Below are 12658 nucleotides of genomic sequence, written 5' to 3'. Positions count from 1 at the left end.
TAGATGTAAATATTACAAAATACAAACAAATCCAAGATCTGAAAGATTTCTTCTGGTCCCAAGCATTTTTGAAAGTGATACACAACCTGTATCAGCTACATGGACACAGATGTTTGATCATATTAATTTTATTGAATTTATTCTATTCGATGTTGGCTATGTATGCAAATTTTCTAGTAAGAACATTTTTGTCTTACAGAGAGAGAGAAAGATTGATTTAGTTACTCTTTGGTCACCATAATTTTCCTAAAACTAATACATTACTTCATATCTTATTGATTAATTTAGTTGGATTCCCAGATATATACTATCCATTTATTTCCTAGGTTGTTACTCTAAAGAAGTTAATAATTATCTAAGGCAATACATCTTATTATTTCCAATAGTCTGAAAAAATATTTTTGTTATACATTTTTATTCTTTGCTATATATGTTCTGTTAGGCATATTATTATATTTTGTGTCTTTATGTGAGGATAAGTTAAGCTGCAGATGGCAGACATATAATAACAGTAGTTTAAAAAGACATATAAGTTTATCTCTTGTTTAAAAACGTGGCTGTTATAGTGACTCTATTCCATAAAAATCAGGAATGTTAGTTATGATATCTGTCATGATATGAAGCTCCTTCCACACTCTTTGCCATTCTTAGTTCATGCTCTTGTCTATCTGATATAAAATAGTTTACCACCAGTGATATTCCAGACAGCAGAATTAAACACATGGCTGCATGTAACTTTAAGGGAAGCTGGAAAAAGCAATCTTTGTTTGGAAAGACATGACTCTGGTTTTAAAAAGTCATTATTACAAAATTAGTAGAGAATGAATCTTAGGAGGGATGACCACGCATCCCACTTTGCTGCATAAGTTAAGCGCACCTGTTCTTCCAGAATCTCTTCAGATTGAAGACCCTTTGACTTTTAGAGAACCATAAATTATATGGCTACCCTAATAGTGAGAGAAATTAACAGTCTTCCACAGACTAGTGTTAAATTAAAAAGTGCTATCATTAATACCAGTACCAATGTCTTATATTTGTACCTTACTGTCCATGGTGAGTAGCTTGAATTCCTAAATTCTTTCTACATCACCTGTATTTATATATTTCTTATTTCTCAGATATGATATATGTGTGCTTTACTATCCATGGTGAGTAGTTTGAATTCCTTAAAACTTTTTTCCATCACCTATATTTACATATTTTTTATTTCGCAGATATATGGTCCATTTCTTTCCTTTGCCTACTATTTTAATACAAATTTGATCTTATTATGCTTGATTTTTTCTACTTATCTATTACATAATTTATACCAATGGAAATATTCTATCAATAATAAATTAATTATAGGTATTTGCAAGACAAACACCTCATTGTTATTTTGTTATTAATATCACTAAATTGTATTCACACATTTACCATGACAAGCAGGGTTGCAGTATGCAATAATTTTGAAGTCAACATTACCATGAAAGAGATGGTGACCCAAGTCACTTTCTAGAAACTGTATTAAACACTACTTGTCCTTTAAAAAAGCCACAGGTCCTATTAGTATAGACCAGAATTTTATCAGTGTGATTTTATTACAAAAGGGAAAAGGGACATTTCATTACTACTTTTGAATTTACATTACTGAGGTTAACAACATAATAATTCATATAATTTTGACTTTCTTTTTTGTTCCTTTCAAAGTATTTAGTCTTTAAAATGAGCTCAAATTTTCTATATAACTCTGTCATATAAACTTTAGCATGTACTATGAATTTTATTGCAGTCTCTTGTAGATAATCAACTGTGAGATGATAGTTTTTGTTAGTTTAAGATACAAGTGTTTGCCAGCATATGCATTCAGTGGGACAAAAACATTTGATTAACTGTGCATAAATACATATTTTCTTATATGTTTTATAACTATGACTTACAGTATGTTAATTTTTTCAGTCTGTATTTTAGAAAACCCTTGCAAAAATCATCCTCCAAGGACCAACAATGATTGCCACTAATAGGTACTTCAGTGCACAGAGAGGACAATGTTTCCTGTGTTTGTACGCATGTCTACAGTGCACACCACAGAACAAGGCCATTAGCTGGATAATTACTTGTTGTATGGAATATTTATTAAAGAATAAAGGATCATAGATAAGAAAACATTTATGGTATGAAAGTGTTTTGAATCCGGGTAATTTTCTTTTGAAGTATTCACTTACCTGCTTCATTTCGATTCTGTGTTCCTTTTATTATGTCAATTTTAGGTGCCCAGAAACCTTATGTAATGTTGTTCTGGAAATTCCAGGATGTTTTGGTCTTGTTGCATTTCTATTCAATACAGAGATCCAAACTTGAATTCCAGTATCTTCATGAAAACAGGAACATCTAAAAGGAATTTTGTATCCTTTGGAAAGTTCTGCATAACTCCAGCATTAATCTGTATTCTGAGGAACCCATGGCCTGTACTGCAACTATTTCTGCTTTTGTGCCTAAAACATAAAACCGATAGACCCTAGCATAAACAAATTAAGAGGATTTATTTTTGATTATTTAAATCTAGTCAGGTGCCTAACAATATAACTTGTATACATATTTGCAAGACTCAGTAATATTATGTTATGTAACTAATATAACACACTAGAAGTGCTGTTCATATCAGATTTAGGAATAGATACGTAACAGGAATAATCATATCTTGCTTACAAATATTTTGAAATTGAAATATTTCCAATGGAGATTCAGATACAGAACAGAATGTTTTCACATACTCTTCACTCAGTTTTCCCTAATGTTAATATTTACATAACGATGATATCTTTAACAAAACTAATACATTAACCTCAATAACCATAATGCTATTTAATAACTCTAAACTTTATTTAAATGTTACTAGTTTTTCCACTAATGTCCTTTTTCTCTTCCATAGTCCAATCCAGGATACCAGATGGCATTTAGTTACAGTGCTCTTTAGTATCCTCAAAACCATGATAGTTTTTCAGTCTTCTCTTTTCTTTCATGACTTTGACTCATTTGAAGAGTACTGGTAAGCATCACTCCTTCATTTGACTTTGTCTGGTGTTTGCTCTTGATTAGACTTGAGTTATGGATTTTATGAAAAATACCAGAAAGGTAAAGCGGCTTTCTCACCACATATCAAGGAGTATACGAACGACGTTGACAGGATTTACTACTAGTGATATTAAGTTTCATCACTTGGTTAAGCGGTGTCTGACAGGTTTCTCCAGCACACATGGAAGGGAATTAAGTATCATCTCCTTGTGAGAGGCATATCAAATAATTTGTGGACATGTGTTAAAAATCACCTAAGTAATACATATTTTCAAGGAAATATTTTGAGCACTTGTAGATATGCTGTTTCACACACTTGTACTGCTGTGATAAATTTCTATTTCTCTCATTCTGTCTACATTTACTATTTGAATATTGTTCTTTGGTAAGAAAGTTTTGTCATTTCTCTGGCATGATCTATCTATTCTATCATTTATCTATGTTAGTATGTATTTTCATACATTTATTTTATCCTTTGTGTTACAGTTTAATACTGTCAGTCTACTAAAAAACTAAAATGAACCCTGTGGTATTGATTTGGAATTAGAGAAATTGGTGCTATCCTCTGATTTTTAAGATGATAGATAGATGATAGATAGATAGATGGATAGATAGATAGATGCATAAATAATATAGTTGCATATGTACATGTATATATAAAAAAAGTACATTGTCCCTAGATCTTTACATTGAGAGGACGTTGAAACAATACATTTACTTTAAATACAGTATTCCAATTTAAGGAATGTGGCAATGTGGAAAAAAATGGCTGTTTCTAGGGCTGAGATACAAGATAAGCCTGGAACAACTTTTGCCTGAAATCCAGGAAATTTTCAAAGGCAAAAGAAAATAGAATATTTAAAATATAAAATTTTACATTAAAATCATATTTACATTGATCATTGGCATATGTAAACAATGTTTTATCATTGTTTTCTCAATGACGGTAAATGTAGATCTATGATCCAAGTAGAACACAGTAGAAAATGCTCTATGAAAAGATGTGAGTTTTGAAAGTCTCCCTATATGTATTCACATGTTCTTCAATCAGGGAATAGTTGAAAGCGTATTTGACAAATGTAATCTATTTTACATTTAGAACTTTATTTCAATCTCTCCCTTCCAAATTTTAGTAATATTTTCATGTTTATAAATCACATTTAGTGAAACTTTTTATACAGTGCTAAAGGGGTTATTGCTTCCCAAAAGTTTTACTGTTTAACACGTTTATGTATAATTTTTATGTGCTATTGGATATAAGCAATCAATAAAGCAGATACTGTGCCACCTTCAGAAAGTTTACAGTCCAGTAGTGTAAGTAGACATTCAACTGGTAATGACCTGGATGGTAAATGAAAAAAAAAAAAAAAGTAAAAAGTAATGTTCTTCAGTGATGTAACTAATAAATTTCAGTACAGCAGTCCCTGAAGAAAGGATATTAAGGTGAGAAGAGTTTAGCCAGACAATGAGGTGGTGGGTGGGGCCTGTTCGAAGCATGGAAGCACAAGTGTAGAAACAATTTTTGCACAAAGCACTTTGCAAAATAAGCTGATCTGTATACACAGTTTCATCTGGTAGTTATACTCTCTTGCAGTTATATGGTAGTTGTGATAAACTACTTTCCTTCAAACATTTTTTTTTGCCTAAGGGAAAATATTTTAAGCATAAAATTTTCAGTAAATATATCAGATTGAAGTGGAAAGGTATCTATAGAATAGACTTATTCCAATTTTATATTAAGTTTATACATTTCCAATATTTGAGTATACGTGCACGTATGATTTTAAATGTTTTGTGTGTTATAAATAATTTTTAATTTGTAAAATGTTATTCATGCACCATATGTAACATAAAACCTATTTCTCCATTTTGACAAAAACAGTCATTGTTCAAATAACTTTTTTAATACTGTAAAATTTTCTCAATGAGGCCGTCACGGTGGCTCACGCCTGTAATCCCAGCATTTTGGGAGGCTGAGGCAGGCGGATCACGAGGTCAGGAGATCGGGACCATTCTGGCTAACACGGTGAAACCCCATCTCTACTAAAAATACAAAAATTAGCCAGGCGTGGTAGCCGGCGCCAGTAGTCCCAGCTACTCGGGAGGCTGAGGCTGGAGAATGGCGTGAACCCGGGAGGCGGAGTTTGCAGTGAGCCAAGATCACACCACTGCACTCCAGCCTGGGTGACAGCGCCAGACTCCGTCTCAAAAAAAAAAAAAAAAAAAAAATCCCAATGAATGCTTTTTGAAGCATGTCTAGAAGCCTAGGAAGAAACATATAGCATGTAAATTAAAAAAATTTTAAAAAAAAATTTAAAAAATTATTTAAATTTATTTTTATTTAAATATTTTTAAATATTATTTAAAATATTATTTTAAATATTATTTTAAATATTTTAAATATTATTTTAAATATTATTTTAAATATTATTTTAAATATTATTTAAAAATATTTAAATTATTTAAATTAAAAAATAAAAAAAGTTTTAAAATTCTTGATATGGTATGCGACTTTGACCTAAACATTATTGACAGATACTTATGATGTGGATTTGCTTCTTTTAATAAAGTGCTTATTTAGAAAATATCTTAAATAATTGTCTTTATGAATAAAACAGTCATATGTGGTAAAGCAACAGCGACATCCAGTGACTACTCAGATTAATTCAAGGAATGTTATGTAGATTTGCCAAAAGCGAAGGAAAATGCATTATTAAATAAATTAACTACATACTTTTTTCTGTTTATTTTAAATTTTCTAAGACTGTATCCTTAAAACATCACTCACGAAAATAAAAACCAGTTAATCATTAAGAGAATGAAAACAATAAGCTTCCAAGAACAAAGAATTATAGAGGAGACACAGCTCATGGCAGCCTTAGCTCCAAAATATAACTATCACTTCTTCTTACAATGACTAGTCCTATGGCCTCAATCTAAGTAAGTCTGGGAAATATATGAGCTATACTTGGTGAATATTTGATGGTACTAATGATGTCTGTGACAACTGTCATTTATCTGATATTTGTCTTTTAAATTAATTTACAGGACATATTTATAGGCAGTAATAACTGTATAATTTATGATGATATACATATTTAGTTGTTATTTGTCTTAAGATATTTATGGTATCCTTTGCCATACAATAAAAAGTCTACATAAATATATATCCACCTTTTACTTTATAGATTCTGAATTACTTTCTTTGTTTAGGAAGATCTTTAGCACTTCAAATTTTTACTATTATTCTTACAGTATATTTACTACTTTTCTTCTCATTTAGATACTTATTTGATTGATATTTATTCTTAAATGAGTAAATAAAGTAAAATTCTGACTTTTCTTCTAGCAGATGATTAAATAATCTCATCAACAACTTTTATTACATAAACAATCCAGTTCCCACTGAATTAAAATATATTCTTCAAACACTATATTAAGTTTCTTTGTAGACTTTATATTTCTTCCAAAAGTGTTTTTAAGCAGTTACTATGTATCTTAATAAGGCAATTTTTCTCTCTTTTGCATACAGTGTTTTCATATGCAGGATAAGAGAATAAAACTGATTGAAACTCTCCAGTTACTCTACCTTTTCATCCATGAGGCATTCCAGGCTGCTCTCAGTGAGTACAGTGTGCGTCCAGAACTCTAGAATCAAGATACTTGCTTAGTACAAGGTTCTTTGAACAGGCAATGTTTCCTCAGAAATTTCCCCCAGGAGCCAGTGGCTAATGTTGTCAGAAGTATGCTGCAGTCTGAAGCTTCGGCTCCTCAATTTTCCCTACTTTTTCTCCTTGCACAGGTGTTAGACCTGCCTCATGATCTGAATGCTTTTCTTGCCTTCTCCTGCTCTCTTTAACTTATTCTTCATTGGTGATTCCCCAGTTAATCTTTTGCATGTCTGTTCCTTTGAGTTTTGCTTCTTTGATGACCAAATTGATTTATTGGTATGGTGACAGTTAATTTTATGTGTCTGTTTAACTATGTTAAAGAACCTCCAGATAGTTGATACAACATTATTTCTGGGTATGTCTGAGAGGGTGTTCCTGGAAGAGATTAGCATTCGAAGCAGTAGACTGAATAAAGAAGTTCCACCTGCACCAATGTGGGTGGACCTCATCCTATCTGATGAGGGCCCAAATCGTATAAAAAGAGGCAGTAAGGGCAAATTCTCTCTCTTTCTTCTTGAGCTGGGGCATCCATCTTCTTCTGACTTCAGATATTAGAGTTCCTGATTCTTGGGTCTTCAAACTCTGAGATTTGTATCAGCTGCGCCGCCACCTCTGGGGGCGCACACTTAGTTGCTCTTTATTAGGCACCGGCAATTCTAAACAATGTCAGTGATAAATACTCATATATACACATGTATTCTATTGGCTCTGTTTCTCTGGATAACCTTAATGCAGATTTCAAGTTGCATATAGGGATTGACTTATGTCTTTAATATTTTACTTGATGTGTAGATGTACGTGCTATAGTTTCTTTATGAGTTATTGTTACTATACCTAATAGCTATCAAATGTCTTCATTAAAAACCTGAAGATGTTAAAAGGAGCATATGGATTCAGACTCCAAGAATCTCCTACCTTGGAAAGTCAGTAACATTGGTTCACGGATTCAGAAACAATAACTAAAACAGGAAATCTAATAACAACATGAAAAAGAAACTGAGCAAATCACAGATGGAAAATGTTTAGTCATGCCCAAGGGCAGTTGAAGACATTCAGGGGAGAACAAATGAAAAACAGTTTCATTCAGTATGTGTCACAGGAATTCACAAATAAGCAAGTTATTCAATAGTATAACCCAAACTATTGCATGTAGGAAGCGTTAAAAAAAATAATTCTGTTATTTGTAATACATGCTCTATGTGCCTTTATGAGATGTAAAAAAAACAAATTAAAAAGAAGATATTCAGTTAAAATTCCATTAAATGAATTGATCAAATAGAATGTAAAATACTAAATAATTAGAAGAGTGATGAAAGATTAAGCATTCCAGATTTACTCTCTTTATAGAAGAGCCTATATAAAGATAATTGGATAATTATTTGAAGAACATGGAAATTTTCTCCAAGTAGAATGGTAACTGATTTCCCTCCATAAATCATAAGATTTATGTCCCATGTAAGGCGTGCTTACCTAGCAAAACTGGTAAACACAAAAACACGTGGTGAACAAAACTACAGATTCCCACTTGCCCATGGCCATTTTGAAAAGGATAGTGTCTGAAATCCAGCTGAGGTGGTCTCAGATAGAGATGAGGAAGTTATTGGGAAGTAGAACAAAAGTCACTCTTCCTATGCTTTAGCAAAGAGAGTGGCAGCATTTTGTCCCTGCCTTAGAGATCTGGGGAACTTTGAACTTCAGAGAGAGAATCTGAAATTAAATGTATGTTTAAAAGGATTATAAATCATGCTGCTATAAAGACACATGCACACGTATGTTTATTGCGGCACTATTCACAATAGCAAAGACTTGGAATCAACCCAAATGTCCATCAGTGACAGACTGGATTAAGAAAATGTGGCACATATACACCATGGAATACTATGCAAACATAAAAAAGGATGAGTTTGTGTTCTTTGTAGGGACATGGATGCAGCTGGAAACCATCATTCTCAGCAAACTATCGCAAGAACAGAAAACCAAACACCGCATGTTCTCACTCATAGGTGGGAACTGAACAATGAGATCACTTGGACTCGGGAAGGGGAACATCACACACCAGGGCCTATTATGGGGAGGGGGGAGGGGGAGGAATGGCATTGGGAGTTATACCCGATGTAAATGACGAGTTGATGAGTGCAGCACACCAACGTGTCACAAGTATACATATGTAACAAACCTGCATGTTGTGCACATGTACCCTAGAACTTAAAGTATAATAATAATAATAATAATAAAAAAGGGAAGCAGTGCATAAAGGTTTTGAAAATTTGCAACCAGATTATACAATATAAAAGAAAAACCCATTTTCAGGGAAAAATTCAAACCTGTTGCAGAAATTTGCACAAGTAACAAGGAGCCAAATGTTAATCATCAAGGCAAAGAGGAAAATGTCTCCAGGGAAAGTCAGAGGTCTTCACACCAGCCCCTCCTATCATTGGCACCAAGGCCTAGGAGGAAAAAATGGTTTCATAGGTGAGGTCCAGGGCCTTGCTGCTTTGAGCAGTCTCAGGACTTGGTGCCCTGCATCCCAACTGTGGCTAAAAGAGGCCATGTTTCAGATGGTGCAGTCCCCAAGTCTTGGCATTTTCCATGCAGTGTTGGCCCTGCAGGTGCACAGAAGACAATAATTAAGGTTTGGGAACCTCTGGCTATATTTCAATAGATACAGGGAAATGCATGAATGTTCAGGCTGAAGACTGCTGCATGTGTGGAGGCCTCATGGAAAACTTCTGCTAGGATAGTGCAAAAGGCAAATGTGGGGTTGGAGTCATCCATGCAGAGTCTCTGTGTTACACTTACTCCGGTAACACAGAGTCTCCACTGAGGCACTGCCTAATGGAGCTGTGAGAAGAGGGCCACCATCCTCCAGACTCCAGAACAGTAGATCCACTAACAGCTTGCACCATGAGCTTGCAAAAGCCACAGACACTCAAAGCAAGCCTGTGAAAGCAACCAGGAGGAGGGCCATACCCTGAAAAGCCACAGAGGTGGGGCTGCTCAAAGCCATGGGAACCCGTCTCTTGTATCAGTGTGACCTGGATGTGATACATGGAGTCAAAGGAGATCATTTGGAAACTTTAAGGTTTAATGACTACCTTGCTGGATTTTGGACTTGCATGGGGCCTGTAGCCCCTTTGTTTTGGCCAATTTCTCCCCTTTAGAATGGGTGTATTTACCCAATGCCTATACCCCCGTTGTATTTAGGAAGTAACTAACTTGCTTTTGATTTTACAGGCTCATAGCCAGAAAGGACTTGCCTTGTCTCAAATGAGACTTTGGACCTGGACTTTTGGGTTAATACTGAAATGAGTTAAGACTTTTGGAGACTGTTGAGAATGCATCACTGGTTTTGGAATGTGAGGACATAAGATTTGGGAGGGGCTGGGGCAGAGTGATGTGGTTTGGCTATGTCACCACTCAAATCTCATCTTGAATTGTAGCTCCCATAATCCCCATGTATCATGGGAGGGACTCAGTGTGAGGTAATTGAATCATGGGGGTGAGTTTTTCCCATGCTGTTCTCATGATAGTGAATAACTCTCAGGAAATCTGATGGTTTTATAAAGGGCAGTTCCCCTGCACTCACTCTCTTGCCTGCCTACCTATAAAGCATGCCTTTGCTCCTCCTTTGCCTTTCATCATGATTGTATGTTCTCCCAGTCATGTGGAATTGTGAGTCTATTAAACCTCTTTTTCTTTATAAATTACCCAGCCTAGGGTATTTCTTCATAGTGGTATAAAAATGGACTAATACAAAAATCAACTTAGTTGGCATTTCTTTATTAGGCACCAGCAATTCTAAACTATGTCAGTGATAAATACTCCTAGAAAAAAAATGTGTTGGTGTAGTTGCAAACAATTTCTACACTTATTGTTGATATTTAATAATATATGTGCCAGGGTGGCAGGTTGTATTTTCCAAAAACAGATGTAATACTATGCTCTTCCAGAATTTTGTCTCTCTTCTATCAAGAAGTGTAAACTTCTTCCTCTCTACTTTTCGTTGGGTAGACTGTTGTAACTGTCTCAATAAACACAATGCAGCAGAAGAGATGCTCTATATGACTTTTGAGGTTAAGTTGTAGAAGCTCCTTCTTGAAAGGGAATGCTTGTTTTTGACTCCCAGCCACCCTTACTGGGAGGAAGCCAAGCAGTCATTTGCAGAGGTTCCTGACGGCAATTGACCAAGATACCCTTAAAACAATTATGCTCCCCTCATCTTGACAAAGCACTATACCGTTTTCTTACTAACTGTAAGCCCCTGATCCTCTTCTTGGAACATTTACATTAGAAAACTTGCAATTGTAAATTATTTATTTGCCCCTTTGAAGTATCCATCTGTTCCCAGCCGCTTGCCAGTTTTGCAGTCTTGGGAAGTCTTTCTCAAGGACCTGAGAGTTAAACCATTGAAATGTAATCCTCAAAAAAAAAAAAAAAAAGAAAGAAAGAGATTCACCCATCTCGCAGTCTCTATGAGAGATGGAGTAATATCTTTCTTGATGATTACATTAGGTAGGAGCCTAACTTAATAAATACCAATTAGCAAACACAGATGGCTAATCACATTGACCAACCTCCTGCCTAACATTATCCACTACTGTTCCCTTAGCTCTCCCCAGTGCTTAAGACTCTTCTGCCTTTTGTTTCAGTGGAGTTGAAATAAGTCTCTCTCCGTATTGCAGTAGGCTTGATCCCTACTGCAATAGTCTCAAATAAAGTCTTCTTCACCTGTTTAATTCAACCCAGTGCTATTTCTCTTCGATTCACTCTCAGCTTAAGTCCCAGATGAGAGCAAGAATCAACTGGTAGATTGCTGAGTGAATGAGTTCTCAGATTCCAGCACCTAGTTTCCCTAGTTTCCCCAGTGGATTTCACTTGGAACAGACACAAACTGTTTTCACTGAGCCTACTGGTATTGCAGGTTTGCAAATGAAATAAAAGATAGTCATTGTTTTAAACCACTCTCTAATAGTGGTTTGTTATGTGTCAACAAATAGGAATAGTAAGCTTCAAATAGCTCAACTTTGCTAGGTACCCTTTAGCAAACTTCCATGTTTTCTACATGGAAGTTAATTCTGAGAACTCCTAATAATACAGAACACCAAATTCACAACAATCTTGAATCATTCTAGTTCCCTTCTGTGCCATTTGGTCCCCAATCCCTGGAGAACCGCTGATTCCTGTATTTAAAGAGTAAACTCAAAATAAAGTATGAAAGAAAAGTTTCTAAGGGGGGAAACAAAACTTACATTATTTGAATTTTGTTGTTGTATTTCCTCACTTGGAGTTTGTGTGTGTGCATTTAAATGTTTAAATATTGAAATAGAGTCTGAACTGAAAGGAACAATATTTTTGGTAAGTGCAAATTTTATCCCATGTATGAAAAATATTACTTAATTTAAAATTACATATTTAAAACCAAAATGCATTCCTTTTTATAACTATTAATTGATTACTGGAAAACTAATTAACAGATACATAAAATGGCAGTTATTTAATAATAACTTAAACTGTTTTGCAGAAATTCCAGTTGTATTAAAATTCACTTATTAATTACTGAATATTTATTACTTTGGCATATCTAATGCCTCAAGTATTATGTATAATTTAACTTCATGGTCATTATTAAAAATAATTTTGCCATATATGGGAGAGAACTGTTAAGTAAATAATGCATTCTCAGTATCACATGCTAGGTAGACCAGTGGAATGAGTATTTTCGATGATAAACTCTGAGGGGACTAGAACTATGTCTATTTTGTATTATGCTTGGAACATAGTAAATGCTTGATAGATATCTGTAAAGTTGATGCATCAAATTTTACATAGAGAGTGACATGATTGGAATTTTGTTTTTAAAGCATCATATTGACATCAATTTGAAAGCTAGATTAGAAGCTAAGATTGCAGCTAGGGAGACCACTATAGTGATT

This window comes from Macaca fascicularis, chromosome 12 (assembly GCF_037993035.2).
Source record: "Macaca fascicularis isolate 582-1 chromosome 12, T2T-MFA8v1.1".
Classification (NCBI taxonomy): domain Eukaryota; kingdom Metazoa; phylum Chordata; class Mammalia; order Primates; family Cercopithecidae; genus Macaca; species Macaca fascicularis.
Note: the sequence above shows the minus strand (reverse complement) of the source record.